We start from the raw sequence: 21,510 nt of genomic DNA, 5'->3' as shown, positions 1-21,510 counted from the left end.
TCAAGGACAATGGACAACCCAGTGTGAAGAGGCCTTTGAACGGCTGAAAAAGAGTCTAACCACTGCCCCAATCCTGGCCTATGCAGACCCAGCCAAGCCATACGAATTGCATGTGGATGCAAGTAGAGATGGGTTAGGGGGAGTCCTCTATCAAGAACAGAATGGATACTTGCGACCTGTCGCCTATGTGAGCCGGGATTTGACGTCCGCTGAGAAGAACTACTCCACCCACAAGCTTGAATTCTTGGCCTTGAAGTGGGCAGTAGTGGACAAACTTTGAGATTACCTATATGGAGCAGAATTCGTGATAAAAACAGATAATAACCCCCTCACATACATTCTCACTACAGCTAAGCTGGATGCTACTGGCCACAGGTGGTTAGCTGCCTTATCGGAGTTCACTTTCAGCCTCAGTTATCGGCCAGGGATTGGGAATAGGGATGCAGATGCCTTATCCCGAAGACCTCACTGTTCCAAGGATTCCCCAGAAGAGTGGACTCAGGTGCCCTCTGAAGGGGTACGAGCCTTATGCCAAGGAGTGGAACACCGAACAAGAGGTGGGTCCAGGGCAGAAGACATTGGGATTTCGGCGTCTGGCGTTCCCAGGTGTTATTGCAATGTCACCCAAGTTGGGGGTGAAGGCCTGCCCAAACTTTCCAGGAAGGATCTGCGAAGAGATCAGTTGGAAGACCCCCTCTGCGGCCTAGTATTGAAGGCTTTAGAAAGCAAAAGCCCTGATTTGCTTCTTACATCGTCAAGGGAGGCCCGGCGGCTACATCGTGAGTGGGATCGGCTACAGTTACGCCACGGAGTGGTCTACCGAAGGGGCCCCTCTGATGATCCTGAAGAGAAATGGCAGCTATTTTTGCCCGCAAAACACAGAGAAACGGTGCTGACTGCTCTCCATGATGACCATGGCCATCTGGGACCAGAAAGAACCTTTTGTTTGGTGAGAGACCGCTTCTACTGGCCCTGCATGCGGACAGAAGTTGAAAGTTACTGTCACTCCTGCATCCGATGTATTCAGAGGAAGACTCTGCCTCAACGAGCTGCCCCAATGGGCCACCTTCAAAGTCAGGGACCCATGGTGTTGGTGTGCATTGACTTCCTGTGCCTGGAGTCAGATCAGAGTGGACAGGGAAATATCCTGGTAGTGACTGACCATTTTACCAGGTATGCCCAGGCTTTTCCTGCTAGAGATCAGTTAGCATCAACTGTGGCAAAGATTTTAGTAGAAAGGTTCTTTGTGCATTACGGACTACCACAACGTATCCACTCAGACCAAGGGAGAGATTTCGAGAGCAATCTCATCAAGAGACTCTTGAGTCTACTAGGCATCCAAAATTCGAGGACTACTCCATACCATCCCTAGGGAGATCCTCAGCCAGAGAGATTCAATCGTACCCTCCTGAATATGCTCGGGACTTTGACTTCAGTGCAAAAGCAACACTGGAGTAAGCATGTAGCAGCCATCGTACATGCCTACAATAGCGCTGCCAACGATGCTACAGGATACTCTCCTTACCGGCTGATGTTAGGCCGGGAAGCCCGACTGCCAGTAGACTTGGCTTTTGGAACCTGTGTAGACCATACCTCTGCAGCTTCCCATAGAGGATATGTGGACCGCCTAAGGAAAAGCCTGAAGATTGCTTATGAGAAGGCTCAAGCCATCTCAGACGCCAGGGGACAGAGAAACAAAGAGAACTTTGATCTTAGAGTGCAAGTACAGGACTTACAATCTGAAGACAGAGTCTTACTGAGAAATCTGGGTATCCCAGGAAAACACAAGTTGGCGGATAGGTGGCGATCAGAGCCCTATGTCATCTGCAAACAATTGCCTGGATTGCCAGTTTACCAGATTCGACCGGAAAAGGGTGTTGGCCCACTCAAAACCTGGCACCGCAACCACCTTTTGCCTTTGTCAGATGCAGTCCGTCTACCATCACAATCTGATCCACAGTCTACCCCCTCAACTTCTCAGAGGACTAGACCTGTGACCAGGTCACAACCCACACCACCAGAGGACAGTGAGAGTGAGGAGGTAGGGACAGATTTGCTGTGGCCATCTGACATTTCCGAACCCACCATTCCTTCTTTCACTGGAGTGACTGACGTAGTTCCTCTTAGGCCAGAGGCTCCTGAATTTGTGCCTCAGGCCCAACCTGCAGAAGACTTGCAAGAACCTGAAGACTGGTGGTCCATTGTTGATGAGGGAGAAGATGAGGAGGAAGCCGAACTGGGAGAGACCGAGAGCGTCGAGCAAGAAACGAGGGTTGATGAGTCAGTAGTGTCAGAACCAACATCGGAAGCAACGCCAGAACCATTGCTAGAGCCCAAAAAACAGAGAGAGCGTAGAGTTATTCAACCCCCAAAGAGACTGACATATGATGTGTTGGGTGAAAACTCTGAGGAAGTAGTACATGCTTCTCAAAGGAATCTCGTGACGCCTGGTTCTCCTACAGCAGTTTTGGTAGAGAACAGCCTCAACTCACCCCCTGGCACATCTGGTTGGGCCATTCCCATTAGTGTGGCCTATGGGCAGGACAACCCTCACTCTGCTACATGGTGGGAGGTTCCTCTGCCAGATTCTTATGCAAGTGTGAATAATTTAATTTCCTGTGTGTACTAACTTTGCTTTTTCTCCGCGTGTATATACAAAGCATGTAACAGGTTGCTTTTACTGCTGTCTTTGGAGGACCAAAGCTTCTCTGGTGGGGGGAGTGTGTAGCAGGCTCCTTGTACAAGAGGATTCAGAAGGAATCACATGATCAGCAGTCAGTCCTTTCTCTCGCTCTCCTATTTGTGAAACCTGGGCATTCTGCCAAGTTCATGACTCATCCACTACACAGCAAAGAACGCTGGGAGGGGGAGGAAGCAGGAAGTGAAGGGGAGAACAGAGAGACACGAGGCTGGAGAAAAGAGAGGGACATGTGGAGCCCGTCCAAGCAGAGGAGGAGGCACTACAGCAACCCAGCGCAGATAGAGGGACCCTGCTGTGTCTTCAGAGTCTGGTGAGCTGTCCCCCTGGAGAGAGTAAGACCCACCATTTACACTTTGCATATAGACTGGGACATCCGCACCCCACTGCTGGGATCTCACCCATCCGGGGCCCTGTGCAAGCCACAGATCCCTCTGCCTGCTTTGCCCCTCACCACCAGTGTAATTGAGACTGTCTGCCCCGGGGACTGACACATACTGGGAGATTGCATCCTGCGACTGCCCCTGGTCTTGGGGTGCTTTGTGTTGCGTTTAGACACTGAGGTTGAACCCTCTCAGCGCAGAAACCTAGTGAAATTGGATGTAACCCACACCAGCTGAAACTCCAAAGAAGCCTTCAGCTGCTATTTACTTCATTGTAAGGACTAAACGTGCACCAACTAGAGCTCCACCGTTACAAGGACTGAAGTGGGGGAATCTGGCTTAGTAGCCTTATTACAGGTACCTCTTTATTGCATTCTGTTCTGACTCTGAGGTGATTTTTGGCTAACGCCCCTCAGAAGCAGAATCATACACCGGTGTGGGTAATACATTTCATTGATAGAGTATAAGTAAGTTTATTTGTTTGATATCAGTTGTATTCTGCTTAAAGTGCAACTCTGCCATCCGGAGAATCTTGGCTGTGAAGCCCTCTAGTGGCAGACCAAATTTACTGCATTGCATAAAAGAAGAAAAGTAAGTTTTGAAGATGAAAGGGGAACCCCACCCCTCTACACTGCATTTTATTCTCCATAAAATTGTTCTCGTTTCATTTAACCCTGTGTCAGCAAATTTCTTGGCGGGGTATTTGCTATTCATTACCAGTTGTGCCAGAGGGATTGGGTTTGCTTAGGGTTGGATCTATTGAGCGCAGGACCCATAATATATTCCAGCTTGTCCCAAGGGGCAGCGCTACAAGAGTCTTATGCATTTGCTCCGTGAGAGCAAGAAACAGCTTAAAACTATGTACTGTAAGAGAAATTCTTATGTAACACTACTCTTGTGAGGGCCACTGTGTTTCTAGGTTCCCCTAAGCACTGCACAGCCAGGCAACACGCATTTTCCACACTTGCATCCACAGTCAGTGATCAGTCCATGAGCTTGGTTTTTGTTATTTTATTAGGGGAAAATAACTTGGATAGGGTAATAGGGATTATGGGATACCCAACTTGAAAGGATCAATGTACAGGACAAATTCCTTCCTATTTACAGAAACAGATCTTGGACTGTTGTTTTCCTTGAGAGCAGTTAATCTTTTTGGATCAGTGACAACAGTCCCTTACCAGCAAGGGATTCACAGCCCCCTCCTTAAAATCATGTTACCTTCTCCCCTGTAGAACTGCTCCCTGCTACACAGCCTGCAGCCACTACCAGCCCTCCTGGATGCTCTGAAGATCTCCCAGGATGAAGATAAAAGCTTAAGTGCGGTGCTGTCCTTTGAAAGCTTGCTACATGTGACAGTCTCTAACCTTGTAAATCCCTAGGTGTGCTGATGTACTCATTCTGTTCTCCTTGCTCCCACTGCTCGCAGGCATTGATCCTGTTCAGGTCCTTGGCTGAATGGACCCTCATGAGCCAGCCCAAGCACAGCCTGAAGTCCAGTTCCCCAAGACCTAAAGGACCCCTCCCAGGCTACCGACAGTCTTCTCAGCTCTCCATCTTCCACCCAACTCCCCTTACCAGCCTGACTATCCCATATTTATGGGTCAGTCTCACCACTCTACTAGTGCCTCCAATCCTGGGATTGTTCAGACTCCCGTAAACATGCAAATCAGGTCTACACCTCTTCCGCCCACTGGCTTCTGGAAGGTTCAATGGTCCTCCAGAGCCAGGTGGATGTTAAGTCATCCAGCTTGACCTGCAGTAACCCAACTTTAGGAACAGACTCACATAGTTACCATGAGTCATACACAATAAATTTACCTACACTAGATCCAAGTATGCCAGGACCGTTGTTAGAATTTCACAAAAACCGGGTTGTTATAAATGTCATAATTGTAACATTTGCAATTTTCAGATATGTGGAGACATTTTACACACCCTTGTAGTAGTAAGCTCTATCATATACATGAGTATGTGAATTGCAATGCAGATTACAGATCCTAATATGCCCATGATCACTTATGTATTTGGCTATCATGTTCACTCAAACTTAAGTCTCTGAGGTGTTTTAGCAGAGGTGGCATGTTCACTTTATACAAAGAATCATATTACATTTGTGGGACCACAGCCTTAAAGATAACTTACAAGACTGCCCAGATTATGCCCCCTGGTCCAACTGCATTCCACAGCCAATTTACCACTATCAGCTCTATTGGATGTATTGGATAGACACCCAATCCCTCTATCCTCACTCATCTGATTTCCTCCATCCTTATGCCCTAAATCTACTAACCCGATCCTAAACCATACTCTGTTTGGGACTCTAAAAATGTGGAACAGAGGGACATGAGTTGATGATAATTTAGCTGAATATTTAATAAAGTTTTTCTAAAGGTAAAAGTTTTTTTTTACCTTTTTAAAGTGGTTGTAAACCTCTGACATGAAATATGAACAAGGCATATCCCTCTATAATATGTGCTTGTCTCAATTAAGAGCATTTTTGTCTGTTGCATTGTTCCTCTGCTATCAGCATGAATCAGTTCTGACATGTCTTCCTGCCACAAGAGGAAAATGGTGACGAGGAGGGACATCCAGCAGATTGACAGCCTCATCTCTGTTCCTCTGTGCTGTGTAAATGGGGTTGTGTCTCTTTCCCCGAATCTGCTCTTAGAGGTCTACTTACTGAGCTCTGCAGAGTGTAACTTCAGCTCTCCACCCCTTTTTTCTGAACTCTCAGACAAACTTTATATATTCTAAATTTGAACAGCTGTAGAGAAGGGAAGACTGTAGACAGGTACAATTTATGTAGGAGACTTTTGTTTCATCTTTGTGTATTACCTGAGGCCTGTCACTTCACTAGGTATATGTAAGGTAACCACTTTATTGCATTCTCTGCATTAAGGTAAAAAATCTTCTGTTGTTAGGATTCCCCATGCCCCTCCCCTTATACTTACCTGAGCCCAATTTCAATCCAGTCCTGTGCCTGTGGCTCTTTTCACTCTCCCCTCACAGTGGAAACCATTGGCTCGTTTTGCTGTTAATCAAATCCTGTGACGGGGAGCTGGGGATGGGACCAAGCCGCTCTGGCTGTGTCTATAAGCAGCTTGCTATAGGGGCATTCACCGAAGAGGAGACAGGAGTGCAGGAATGATGTTCCAGGCAGCATAATGTTCTCCTTTCATGTCTATCACTTGTGCTCAGGTTGAACCTGCTCTCATCTGTGAAAAGCACAGGGTGACAGTGGTGAACCTGCCAATTCTGGTGTTCAATGGCAAATGCCAATCGAGCTCTGTGGTGCTGGGCAGTGAGCACAGGGCCCACTAGAGGACGTCAGGTCACCCTCATAAAGTCTGTTTCTGATTTTTTGGTCAGAGACATTCACACCAGTGGCCTGCTGGAGGTCAGTAGTGACACTGACCCTAGCAAAATGCAAAACTAGTGAAAAACAGTCAGAAAAGATGAACAGGGGAAATATGTCAGTGGCTTCCACCTGTAAAACCATTCTTGTTTTGGGGGTCGTCTTGTTGTTGCCCATCTAATTGTTGCCCATCTAGTGCACCTCTTGTAGATTTCATTAACGCCAAAGCAGTTTAAGCTGCTTAACAACCCCCTCTGCTACTTAACTGACCAGATCAATATCGCAGGAGTTTAATTAACTTGATGCTATACTCTGATTAAAAAGTATTCCTTTAATTTTATTGAGCAGTGTATAAAGTCCAAGAGAATGAATGCATAAAGTCTCCACCATTGTGTTCTCTTACAATAAGGAATGAAGTGACAAAATCTTCTTTACATATAAAAGTGCTCCCACAAGTGCTCAAATTCCTCACTCACCAGATATTATTGGCCAACAAAGCAGCCAACAAGCATCAAATGTCAAATCCTGTGCACGAAATATCAACTAACTCATGGATGTCACGGTCATGTATTTTTTTTTTTTTTATTTATTGCACTGTGTGCAATATTGTTTTATCCATATACAGTGAAGGAAATAAGTATTTGAGCCCCTGCTGATTTTTAATGTTTGCCCACTCACAAAGAAATGATCAGTCTAAAAATCGAATGGTAGGTGTTTTGTAACACAGAGACAGAATAGCAACAAAACATTCAAAAGAAATGCATGTCTAACAAATTATGCACTGAGTTACATGTTCATGAGGGAAATAAGTATTTGCTCCCCTTCACAAAACATGACTTAGTACTTGGCGGCAAATCTCTTGTTGGCAATCAGAGGTCAGATGTTCCCTTCTAGTTTGCCACCAGGTTTGCCCACATCTCAGGAGGGATTTTGGCCCACTCCTCTTGGCAGATCTTCTCCACATCATTAAGGTTTGGTGGCTGACGTTTGGCAACTCGAACTTTCAGCTCCCTCCACAGATTTTCAATTGGATTAAGGTCTGGAGATTGGCTAGGCCACTCCAGGACCTTAATGTGCTTCTTCTTGAGCCACTCCTTTGTTGCCTTGGCCGTGTGTTTTGGGTCATTGTCATGCTGGAACACCCATCCACGACCCATTTTCAATGCCCTGGCTGAGGGAAGAAGGTTCTCACCTAAGATTTGATGGTACATTGCCCCATCCATCGTCCCTTTGATGCGGTTCAGTTGTCCTGTGCCCTTAGCAGAAAAACACCCCCAAAGCAGAATGTTTCCACCACCATGTTTGGCAGTTGGGATGGTGTTCTTGGGGTCATAGGCAGCATTCCTCCTCCTCCAAACACGGCAAGCTGAGTTAATGCCAAAGGGCTCGATTTTGGTCTCATCTGACTACAACACTTTCAACCAGTCCTCTGCATCATTCAGATGTTCAGTGGCAAACTTCAGACAGGCCTGGACATGTGCTTTCTTGAGCAGAGGGACCTTGCGGGCACTGCAGGATTTCAATCCTTGTCAGCGTAGTGTGTTACCAATGGTTTTCTTGGTGACTGTGGTCTCAGCTGCCTGGAGAGCATTGACAAGAGCCTCACATGTAGATCTGGGATGATTCCTCACTGTTCTCATGATCATTGACACTCCACGAGGTGAGATCTTGCATGGTGCACCAGACCTAGGGTGACTGACAGTTGTTTTGTTTCTTCCATTTGCAAATGATTGCACCAACTGTTGTCACCTTCTCACCAAGCTGCTTGTGTAGTCCCAGTCCAGCCTTGTGTAGGTCTACAATCTTGTCCCTGACATCCTTGGACAGCTCTTTGGTCTTTGCCATGGTGGAGAGTTTGGAATCTGATTGTTTGATTGCTCCTGTGGACAGGTATCATTTTTATACAGGTAACAAAATTAGATTAGCAGCACTCCCTTTTAAGAGACTGCTTCTAATCTCAGCTTGTTGCCTGTATGAAAGACACCTGGTATCCAGAAATCCTGCTGAATGATAGGGGATCAAATACTTATTTCGCTCATGAACATGCAAATCAGTGCATAATTTGTTAGACATGCATTTATTTTGATTTTTTGTTGCTATTCTGTCTCTCAGTGTTACAATACACCTACCATTCGATTTTTAGACTGATTGTTTCTTTGTGAGTGGGCAAACATTCAAAATCAGCACAGGATCAAATACTTATTTCCTTCACTGTATGTTTACACTTATATAAGTGTAGTTTTTGTGAAGGGCTAGCGCCTTTTTAGTTTTTTGCACAAAAAGTGAATTTAAGCATTACAGTTCTCCCTGCATTGGCATTTTTTTTATTGGGGGAAGTCAGCACATATCTTGCCTACCTCCTACATTCTTTGGCGTTGTTAAGGAGCCTCATCTAATCTTTTTTCTTGATAGAGTGATTTTGAGACCTTCAGATTGCTTTATAACGAAAGTGGCTACATCCTTCCGATTTAATCAAGTAATCATACTACCATCATTCCTTAATGGGGAAGGGGTGATGCATCCTCTAGATGTCTAGCTATTAAATATTACCTGTCTGCAACTGCTTCATTTAGTAAAAATTAAGGTCTTCTAACTGAGGACTTGAAGGCGCATTCTACAAGTGGCAAGCTCCAGGCCAGCATACTGGTGAGTTTCCCTGAAGACAATCTGTAAAGCAGCTACTTGGTCCTCAAGAAACATGTTAATTTTTCATTATACAGTTGATCCTGGTCAGCTGACGACTGTGGAGTTTGGCAGATCTGTTATTCAGGCTGGTCCTTCAGGTTCTTGTCAGTAAATTTAGATTCTTCTTTGCATCCTCCTGTCTGGTGAGTTATTTCCCAATGTATGCTGCCATGATGTACTAGGAAAATGTAAAATTATTTACTTCCGCAGTTTTCCTTTCCTGGTGTATCTTCATACAGAATATTCCTCCTTTTGAGGTGATAATTATAGAGAATGCTGCAATCAGATGCTTCTGAAAACATATAGCTAACCCGTCCTATCAGGTTGCAGGGTGGAGCCACAACACCGAGTGTATGCTGCCATGATGTTGCACCAGGAAAATTACGAGGTGAGTGTACAATTTACAGTTTTTAACTGTTATGCGTCAAAAGTAGATTAGGGCTTTGCTGTTGTCTGTAAGCAAAGCTACTTACAAAAGAAAAAAAGAAATATTTCCACAGTCAAAATTAGGCTGCCAAAGTATGCTGAGGCTGCCCTTGAAAACTTTGCTAGTTTTGCAATTCAACTTTAAGGCATTCCCTAATCTTGCCATACTAAGACCAATTACCCTATGTACTGCTATCTGTTTGGCAAGATCTTGATCAGAACCCCACACCCCCCCCCCCCCCCATGGGTGGGCTGTCCAATGATAATTGTTTGACAAACTTTGACAAGCTCTGGGCAAATCAAATTTAAGCAGATTTGCTCTTCACTATTTACAATCCCATTAACTTTTTACTGTACCCGTATGTACTGTATATTGCATACAATTGAGACACAAGTCATATTGTGATTGAATATTATTAACCACTTCCCATCCCGCCCATGTATATAAACGGCCGGACGGGAGCATTGCAGAAGCGGGTGGCCGTTTATAAATGTGCTCCCCTCTCCCAGCCTGTGTGCGCTTCCTGGGAGCACGCGGCACCGCGCTCTGGACACAGAGGAACACCGAACGCTGTACAGGACCTCTGTGTGAGGTCCCGATTATGTGATCCCTGATTGGCCAATCAGAGATCACATGAATAATAGTAAACAAGATGTTACTTCCTGACATCATTGCTTACTACTTGTGAAATCTGAATGATCACAGAGATCCCATGTACCATGTGACAAGCTGTGACCAATCACAGCTCACATAGTATTTCTCAATAGCTGCAAGAATGATTGCTTTTACAGCCTTTATGAGTGTAAAACCAATCAGTATTAAAAAAAAAAAAATCTTCATTACCCTCCAAGTAGTACAGTGTCACTATCATGACACTGTACTGCTAGGGTGACAGTATGTTAAAAAAACATAAATAATATAAAAATGTGAAACTTTTTTTGAAAAATTATAATTTTTGGTTATAAAATAATTTTTTTTTTTTTTTTTTTTTTTTTTACTAAAAAGATAGCTGAATACATTTTGACCAAGATTTATGAAGAAAGATTATTTATTTGCTAATTGTATAAGAAAAACACTTTTTTTTCAAAATGTTTGGACTTTTTCATTTATATAGCAAAAAAATTTAAATTCCAGTGGTGAGTAAATACCACCAAAATAAAGTTTTATCTGTCTCAAAAAAATGCTAAAAAATACATATGGGTACAATTATGCATGACCATGCAACTGTCATTCAAAGTGTGAGAGTACTGAAAGCTGAAAATAGGCCTGGGCAGGAAGGGGGTGAAAGTGTCCGGACTTGAAGTGGTTAAAAATTACCTTTCCTTTTCAATCTGCAGCGCTGTCATTTTCTGTAAAATGCAATATGGCTACCTAGAGCTGTTCTGTACACCGATGGTGTACAGATCCCACCCAGAAATGTAATTTCCTGCCTGTGTGATTGGCTTACTGATTTTCCAATAAGTCTGCACTAAAATACTATTCAGAAATTTTAACATCCCCTGCAACAAAATGTTATTTTTGTTTAGATACTCTCAAAGAGAAATCCCGTCTAAAGGGATGTAGACCCTGCCAGTTTCTTCATTAGAACTCTGCAAGTGCAGCAGCCGATTGATAATGAAACCACTCCCATACAGATTCACTCTGCACACGTACACAGACAAACAGCTATTTCTTCAGAATAACAAAAGGTAGGCATCTTCTACAAAGTTTGTTAAAATACTTTCAATTTACATTCATGATCCAGAGGGGAATGTTTTTTTTCTCCACAAAAGTGGAGTTACTCTTTAAAGCCGCAATAAAACACAAAATTGACATTCAATAAAAACAACTTTATTCTATAAATAACTAAGAACAACCGCTAAGATAAAAAAAAAAGTTTTCATAATCTATACTTACAATGTCAAATTAGGATTAAGAAATAAAAATAATGATATTATAACTAACGGAAAACAAATAATTATTCTTTGAGACTAAGAATATAAAAGGTATATGTGTATAAAAATATATATACAATATAAGTAAAAAGTATACACGTGCATATGGAAGCATAACATATGGTACATGGATACTTTAAAAAAAAAAAGGATCCAAAAAAAACCCCAAAACACATATATATATATATATATATATATACACAGAAGTATTTGAACACCCTGCGATTTTGCACGTCCCCCTACTTAGAAATCATGTAGGGGTCTGAAATTCACATTGTAGGTGCATTCCCACTCTGAGAGACAGAATTTAAAAAAAAATTCAGGAAATCACATTGTATGATTTTTAAAGAAATTATTTGTCTTGCACTGCTGAACATAAGTATTTGAACACCTGAGAAAATCCATGTTAATATTTGGTACAGAAGCCTTTGTTTGCAATTACAGAGGTCAAACATTTCCTGTAGTTCTTGATCAGGTTTGCACACACTGCAACAGGGATTTTGGCCCACTCCTCCACACAGATCTCCTCTAGATCTGTCATGTTTTGGGGCTGTCGGTGAGCAACACAGAGTTTCAGCTCCCTCCAAAGATGTTATATTAGATTTAGGGCTGGAGACTGGCTAGGCCACTCCAGAACCTTGATATGCTTCTTATGGAGCCACTTCTTAGTTATCCTGGCTGTGTGCTTCGGGTCGTTGTCATGTTGGAAGACCCAACCACGACCTATCTTCAATGCTCTGACTGAGGGAAGGAGGTTGTTGCTCAAAATCTCACAATAAATGGCCTCATTCATCCTCTCCTTAATACAGTGCAGTCGTCCTTTCCCCTTGGCAGAAAAGCACCCCAAAAGCATGATGTTACCACCCCCATGCTTCACAGTAGGGATGGTGTTCTTGGGATGCAACTCATCCTTCTTTTTTTCCTTCAAACACGACGAGTGAAGTTTAGACCAAAAAGTTCTTCTTTGGTCTCATCTGACTACAAGACTTTCTCCCATGCTTCCTCTGGATCATCCAGATGGTCATTGGCAAACTTCAGACGGGCCTGGACATGTGATGACTTAAGCAGGGGAACCTTCCGTGCAATGCATGATTTGAAACCATGATGGCGTAGTGTTCTATCGACAGTGACCTTTGAAACTGTGGTCCCAGCTCTCTTCATGTCATTGACCAGCTCCTCCCTTTGTAGTTCTGGGCTGATTCCTCACCTATCTTATCATCAGTGATACCCTACGAGGTGAGATCTTGCATGGAGCCCCAGTCCGAGGGAGACTGACAGTGGTCTTTAGCCTCTTCCATTTTCTAACAATTGCTCCAACAGTTGATCTATTTTCACCAAGCTGCTTGGCATTTGCCCTGTAGCCCTTTCCAGCCTTGTGGAGGTCCACAATTTTGTCTCTGGTGTCTTTTGACAGCTCTTTGGTCTTGCCCATGGTAGTAATTGGCATCTGACTGACTGTGGGGTGGACAGGTGTCTTTAAAATGCTCATACAGGTGCTACTAAGTTAGATTAATGAGTGGAGTAGAGGTGGACTTTTTAAAGGCACAGAAACAGGTCTTTGAGAGCCAGAAATCTTGCTGTTTCTTAGGTGTTCAAATACTTATGTTCAGCAGTGCAAGACAAATAAATTCAGGAAATCACATTGTATGATTTTTAAAGAATTTTTTTTTTTAATTCTGTCTCTGAGTGGGAATGCACCTACAATGTGAATTTCAGACCCCCTCCATGATTTCTAAGTTGGGAGAACTTGCAAAATCGCAGGGTGTTCAAATACTTCTGTTCCTAACTGTATAAACACACTATTTTCAAAAGTATCGGGAAACCCCTCCAAATCATTGGATTCAGGTGTTCCAATCACCTCCATGACCACAGGTGTATAAAATCAAGTACCTAGACTTTCACACTGCTTCATTTGTGAAAGGAATGGGTTGCTTTCAGGAGCTCAGTGAATTTAAGCACGGTACCATGATAGGTTGCCACCTGTGCAATAAGTCCATCTGTGACATTCCCTTGCTTCTAAATAAAAGTGAAAGCAACTGGGAACAACAGCAACTCAACTACGAAGTGGTAGGCCACATAAAATGACAGAGTGGGGTGAGCGCATGCTGAAGCGCACAGTGCTCAAAAGTCCACAACTGTCTGCAGAGTCAATAGCTAAAGACCTCCAAACTTCATGTGGCCTTCAGATTAGCACAACAGCAGTGCATAGAGAGCTTCATGGAATAAGTTTCCATGGGCGAGCAGCTGCATCCAAGGCTTACATCACCAAGTGCAATGCAAAGTGTCAGATGCAGTGGTGTGAAGCACGCTGCCACTGGACTCTAAAGCAGTGTTCTTTGGAGTGACAAATAACGCTTCTCTATCTGGCAATCTAATGGACGTGTCTGGGTTTGGTGGTTGCCAGGAGAACGGTACTTGACTGACTGCATTGTGCCAAGTGTAAAGTTTGGTGGAGGGGGAATTATGGTGTGGGGTTATTTTTCAGGGGTTGGGCTTGGCCCCTTACTTCCAGTGAAGGGAACTCCTTAGGCATCAGCATACCAAGACATTTTGGACAATTTCATGCTCCCAACTTTGTGGGAACAGTTTGGAGATGGCCCCTTCCTGTTCCAACATGACTGTGCACCAGTGCACAAAGCAAGGTCCATAAAGACATGGATGAGAGAGTTTGGGGTGGAGGAACTTGACTGGCCTGCATGGAGTCCTAACCTTAGCCCAATAGAACACCTTTGGAATCAATTAGAGCAGAGACTGCTCCAAGCCTTCTCGTGTCCAACATCAGTGCCTAACCTTACAAATGCGCTTCTGGAAGAATGGTCAAACATTCCCATAGACACAGTCCTAAACCTTGTGGACAGCCTTCCCAGAAGAGTTGAAGCTGTTATAGCTGCAAAGGGTGGACCAACTCAATATTGAACCCTATGGACTAAGACTGGGATGTCATTAAAGTTCATGTGCGTGTAAAGGCAGGCATTCCAATACCTTTGTCAATATAGTGTGTGTGTCGGGCGGACTGACCATTTTGGAACTCAGGCATTGCCCGAGGGCCCTGGCCCAGTAGGGGGCCCCATGAGATGCCCCTGGTACCTTTTCATAGGCTTTTTTTTGGGTGTGGTTTGAGTGTGGGTGAGGACACAGGCACCCCATGATCCACTATTTCCCAGGGGCCCCATGACTTGTGTATATATATATATTTATTATAGTATACTGTACATCAGTTAAGGTCTTAAAACATCTATCTTACAATGGCATAAATGTAGTTGCATGTAAGAGACAAAGTGCCCCATGTAACCAAGTATACTGAGGTGGGCACCAGATTACAATACAGTGCTGACCTCTATCTCTTCACTGAGGCCACCAGGGGCCTGAAGTATACAAAGGATAAATCCAGAATGCTTCTCGTTGGCAGAGTCTCTTGAAATGCTCTGCTGTGGGGAAAGTCCCTCCGTGGAAGAGCGATTCAAACTACTCTGTATTGTAATCTGGTATATCCTTATTTATTTATTACAGGTGCTTACATAGGGCTGTCAATTTACACAGCACTTTACATACTGTACAAAATATATATATATATATATATATATTACATTCACATCAGTCTCTAACCCGAAGGGGCGTACAATCTAAGGTCCCTAACTACCATTCACACATACTAGGGCCAATTTAGACAGGATCCAATTAACATACCAGCATGTCTTTGAAGGAAACTGGAGTACCCGGAGGAAACCCTTGCAGGCACAGGGAGAACAAGTAAACTCCAAGCAGCCTTATAAATTAGGGTCTGGTATTATGTTTTTTAATGGGAAAACAGCATACAAAAACAAGAGCAACGTGTGGTTTCCACAAAAATCTATACCGGAAATTTATCTGAGCTTGCAGGCTGCCAGACAAAAAAATGAGGCAGACAAGCATGCCCCTCCTCCTCTTGAAACATATCAGGCAACACGCCCTTAACATGGGGAGGGTACTTTGCCAAGGGGGAGTCCCTTTGTGAATTAGTAAAGGACACATAGTACACCTGCTTTTATTCTACTGCAAAATACATTGTATACACATTTAAAAATAAAATACTAAGATCTCTATTTTATTAAATTTCAACACAAGGAAAAGAATTCCAGCATCAAAAACTTTGCTGCTTCTAATAAAACCATCGTAATAGTGTACACTGAATACAAAATTACTTGCAGAAGCAGTGACCTGCCTCGTTCTTGCCAAAAGTTAGTAGGCATATCATATTGACACAAAGTCTGGCATGGCAGCCAACTCTGCCATCTGATGCTATGAAACATTTCCAATATCCTTTCACTTTATTTGCAAGAGAATAACAACAAAGAACCAGCATATTTGGCACCAACTGGCACAAATCAGGTGGCATTATGGCACCAGTAGATGACTAGTAAGTAAAGAATTAAGAAAAAAAAACTATAGTTAAAGCATAATGTTTTTTGACATGCCTGCAATGGTTTCTGATGTTTTTTGTGAGTATCTAACACATTATCTTCACTTTATAAAAAATCCACAGAAGGCATACTTTCTCTATGCTCCTTTACAGCACATCTGAGACAGAATCTAAATGAAAGGGGACTTGCGCAGGAATGCTTACATTTTGACTCTTCCTAATACTATTGTGTATTTTCTGTATCTTTTTAGTGGACAGGTATACTGTATAAGGAGTACTGGTATGTAATGAAGGAGCTCTGAAGAAAATTTCCTAGTGCAGCCTTCCCATTACATGTGGTTCTTCTATGTAGCGTACAAGAGGATGGACCAGGGGTACCTGACAGCTTTGTGCATCCAGCAGTAACTTGCCAAGAGGACAGAAACTAACAAGATTGTGGGGGAAACGGGCAAAGCATTGTCACCCCCTAACACAAAGGACCCAAATATATTGTTTGGCAACCTTTATTTTCTTGAAAGCTAGCAATTAAAATAAAAATAGGCTTTCCAAGTCATATTTAATTATAAATTATATACGTTTAATAAAGTATTCTAATTCTTATTCTGAAGTAGATTTCATATTTAATCTCAAATGAAATTAGGATACAGCCACATTTACTGAAGACAACACAAGAACACAACAGGGAATGGAACAAGGTACAGTAAATTACCAATAACCATCCATATCAGGGGCGGACTGACCATTCGGGCATTGTCCGAGGGCCCGGGGTCAGTAGAGGGCCCGTGAGAGGATCACTGTCAAGTGACAGTGTGGGGAGCGGAGGAGGAGGCAGTCTCAGATCCCGACCCAGAAGTAGCTCACCTGTCATTTCATGTGGGGGCAGAGTGAGTGGGATGAAGGGTCTGGACACTGTGCTGGTGATGGAGCCGGTGGGCAGTGAAAAGGTGAGAGGCATATCATCCATGGGTAAGGGGTGTTCACTGCACACACCCTTCCATCATGGATGATATGTAGCAGGAACAAAGTTGGAGGTGATCGGTGCAGGCGAGGGACAGTGCCAGCAGCGGTCTCCCTGAATGGATTTCAAAGAAGCAGCTGAAAGCTGCAGGAGGGAGAGACTTCCTGCTGCCTCATTGAAATCCATGCAGGCAGATCGGTGCTGTCACTGTCCCTCCACTGCACTGATCATCCCTGACTGTGCATCTGACTTCCCGCCTGGGCCCCCCCCCATGTGATCCTCAGCTCCCCCCCTCGCAGGTCTCTGATGCCTCATCTTCTATGACAGTGTCCAGCCCCCGTCTTCTATGACAGTGTCCAGCCCCCCCCCCCATCCTCCACTGCAGAGGATAAAAAAATTAGATTATAAAAATTAAAAAATTCTGACACCCACGCCATTGTTCTACTGACACCATCCACTGCCCACCCAAAAGCAGTTTGAAAATAAATGATAAAAATAATAAAACATTAATCTGTAAAAAAAAATCATAAAATTGTAAAAAAAAAAAATAATACTAATAAAAATTAAGAACTATTGACACCACCTACTGACACCATCCTACACATACTACCCTCCGCCATCCACTCCGCACTCCTCTCCCTGTACATACTACCCACCGCCATACATTCCGCACTCCTCTCCCTGTACATACTACCCTCCGCCATCCACTCCGCACTCCTCTCGCTGTACATACTACCCACTGCCAAATACTCCGCACTGCTCTCCCTGTACATACCACCCTCCGCCATACAATCCCTGTACACTACCTGTACATTCCCTATTTCACATTACCTCATTCTGCACTTTATAAGTAATCTCAGACACTATTTAACCACACCTCCTTTAAGCCATGCCCAATTTTTAGAGCAATTTAAAACACACCCCTCCTCTCTCATCCCTTACTTTCCCTCTCTCCTCCTCTCTCTCTCTCTCTCTCTCTCTCTCACACTCCTCTTTTTCACCCTCTCACTTCTCTCTCTATTTCACTTCCCCCACATGGCAGCCATCTTTAAACCTGAAAGTGCCCACTGGCCTCTACGGAAAGAAGCCAGGAACATTCATGTAGTAAATATGTAGCTGCAATATGTAAATGTCCCTTCTATGCAGCTGTGCTGCAATATGTAGGTAGGGTGTTGTGTGGGTGTGCTTGAGTGTAGGTGGGGGCTCAGGGGGCCCCTTTATCTCTTACTGCCCAGGGGCCCCATGAGTTGTCAGTCTGCCCCTGATCCATACTATCAGAATACAACATAGAATAAATGACACAAATTAAAAATAACAGAAAAACAAACTACCAAAATGCAAATAGTCCACCACTTTTTGTAGCATTACCCAAAATCATAATTAACCTAATACCAACATACTAAGAAAACTACATATAAATACGGAGCATAAACCAGATTAAATCCTCACATCCAGCACTCACAGAGAAGAGTTATATTGTAATGGAACCAACCCAGACTGTGCTTGAGTACTTCTGTTAGAATATCGCTTCCCCGTCTGAACACCGACAACAGACACCACAGCCGACCATACAAGACTCCAGTCTGTCTGAACATGGAACTCTTTATTTTAAACTCAAACGGGCTTTTTATACAATACACACTGAGACTGATCACATGATCATATGCAAACGCAGCTATATACAGAAATAGACTTAACAGTCTAAACAGTAAGTTAATTAGGTTAGCTAGCTGGGGGATCAAAACAAAAGGTGAATGGGAATTCACTCCTAGACAATGGTTTTATGATTTCGGATCTCACCACAGAGCAGATGGTCCGGCTCCTACACTGGAGTAGAGGAGAGGCCAGCGTGATCAGCTCTTTCAATTCACATGTCTAGTTCAGAATCAACAACCAGGAAATATATATGGCTGATAAATATTACTGTCCCATCTCAAGTAATTCCAACCACATTCTCAGCGTTCATTAGTCACCCTGTGCCCCAAAGACACACAGGGTGACTTGCACATAAGAGGGATATGGGGAGCTGAGACAGGGGTCTCCCAACCTCTGCAAAGAAAGCTGGGTTCCATGAGCTCCCAACCCAAAGTGACTCCCATCACACCTTCCACCCCTCCCTTCCTTCCTTCCACCTACCCCTCGCTCCCTTCCTTCCTTTCACTCACCTCTCACTTATTTCCACCCACCCCTCCCTTCCTTCTTCCACTCACCCCTCCCTTGCTTCCTTCCACCCACGCACCCTTTTCTTCCTTCCTTCCTTCCTTCCTTCCTTCCTTCCTTCCTTCCTTCCTTCCTTTCTTTTTTCCTTCCTTTCTTCCTATCATCCACCATTCCCTCCCTCCCTCCCTTCCACCCACCCCCCCTTCTTTCCTTCCACCCTCCCTCTCTTCCTTCATTCCACCTACCCACCCCTCCCTTCCTTCTTCCCTTCCTGTCTTCCACCCACCCCTCCATTTCTTCCTCTCTTCCTTCCACCCACCCACCCTTCCTTCCATCGACCCCTCCCTCCCTTCCTTCCATCCACCCCTCTCTTCCTTCTTTCCACCCACCCCTTCCTCAAAGATAGTTCCTAGATCCCACAGAAGAATGTAAATAAAGGGGTGGGTTATCCTAGGTGGCAAAGTATAGGTAGTATAGGACAGGTATACCTTGTCCCTTTGTTTAAATTCAGCTGGCAGCTAGGGAGCTGTCATTTTCAGTGAACAGTCAGCTCTCTCTTTTTGCCTCCAAATAACAGCCTGGTTATTATGCATAGGGTTCCTGCTCAACTTAAAGACCCCTTTCTCTTTAGAAGAACAGGAATGTTCCTTAATGGACCTAGACAGTCTGCATTCTGTAATTTAGATGGACCTGATTTCATTCCAGAATCCTTCATGTATTTATACTAAAATCATGAGAAAGGACTTCTTCATCTGATGCTTGCCTCCAGTGGTGCTTCAGTGACCCACCTGATGGAAGTCCTTGGAAAATCTGAGATAGGTAGTTCAATAGAATCAACCTAACAATTTCTTTAATGGAGTGTGTAATCCTCTTGAGGATTATCATTTACTGAACTTCAGAAAGTTAACGGCAGTCTGAGAATCTTTTTAAGGTTTTAGAGATCTTTCAAAAACAGTGTGTCTCTTGGTCAATAGGATGGCAGTATTTGTTCTTAAAGCCAAACTGCAGGCAGACAATTAAATAGACATCCAAAGGATTAGTATTTCTGTTCATTCAGTCCCTAGATTTACAAAGATTGGCCACACTAGCGTTAAGTAAAACTTACACATGTATCCTTTCCCTATCAAAAACAAGTGGTAATGGGCCAAACACCCCCGTGTTCGGTTTGCAGTTGAACATTCAAACCTAATGAATGTTTAACTGCGAACATCAATGCAAGTCTATGGGACTCAAACTTGCAAATTCAAAAGTGGCAATTGTGAAGGCTTATATGCAAGTTAAGGTCCCCATAAACTACCTGCAAAGTTGCACATCTGTACAATGTATAGAACCTGCTGCAGCAGGACTAACTTTTCTTTAAATGCCTATATATATATATATATATATATATATATATGATTTTTTTTTTTTAATTATATATTTAATGAAAAGAAAAAGAAAAAACAGCATGCCCCCCCCCCCAATCATTACCAGACCCTTTAGGTCTGGTAGGAAGGTTGCGAGGCACCCCACAGTAAAAAATAAAAAAAAAAAGTGCCTGGGCCTCCTCCTAAAAGCCATACCAGGACCTTTAGGCATAGTAGAACTTTTAAGGAGATCCTCACCTCCCAAAAATGGGGGGGAAGTGCATGGGGTTCCCCCCTAAAAGCTATACCAGGCCCTTTAGTCCTGATAGGACTTTTAAGGGGAACCCCACCCCAAAAATATGGGGGGAAAGTGTGGTGTCCCCCTTAAATTTCTACCAGACCCTTGAGCCGAGCACAAGCCTGGCAGAGCAGGAAAGGGGGATATGAATGAGCGTCCCCCCTCCCTGCGGCTTACCAGGCCACATGCCCTTGACATTGGGACGGGGCCTCTTCCACACAACCCTGGCCCGGTGGTTGTGGGAGGTCTGCAGGCAGGAGAGCGCATTAGCATTAGCATCAGGGGCACCGTGATGCTGTCCCCCCCCCTTGTAAATGAGTAAGGGGTACTTGTAGCCCTAGCCATTCACTAAAGGGTTAAATTGAGTAAAAAATAAAGATGACATACTTTTGAAAAATTCCTTTATTGAACGAAAAACAAAACAACAGTTTTTGGCAAGTCCTTTATTTATAAACAAAAGCCCAAAAAAATGGTTCCATTTTTGTGACAACGCTGGATGCCATGATTGATGATGGATTACAACGATGCTGTCTCACCAAAATGACAAAAAAAAACCTGACACCCACCGACCCATCTGCACCCGCCAAGCACTCTCCGCAATCTGACATTTGCCGGTCAAATGTAAACAATTGGGCATAGCTAGCGGTGACGTCCAATTGTGCTGTGATTGGCCAAAGCATTGCACCAGACCTGTGGTCAGGTGCATTGCTTTGGCTATTCACAATGTACTGTAAGAGCGCAGTGCATTGTGGGGCACGTGGGCGAACACCCTGCTTAACGCCTTTACTGTTTGTGCGTTCAGTGAACACACGAGCAGCCGATGTTCGTAAGTTCGATTCAAACATCAAGCCCATCACTAAAAATAAG

The sequence above is a fragment of the Staurois parvus genome, unplaced genomic scaffold (genome assembly GCF_062004578.1).
Source record: "Staurois parvus isolate SC_StPar_1 unplaced genomic scaffold, SC_StPar_1.0 ptg000056l, whole genome shotgun sequence".
Classification (NCBI taxonomy): domain Eukaryota; kingdom Metazoa; phylum Chordata; class Amphibia; order Anura; family Ranidae; genus Staurois; species Staurois parvus.
The sequence above is the reverse complement of the archived record's forward strand: the minus strand, read 5'-3'. Positions refer to the sequence as shown.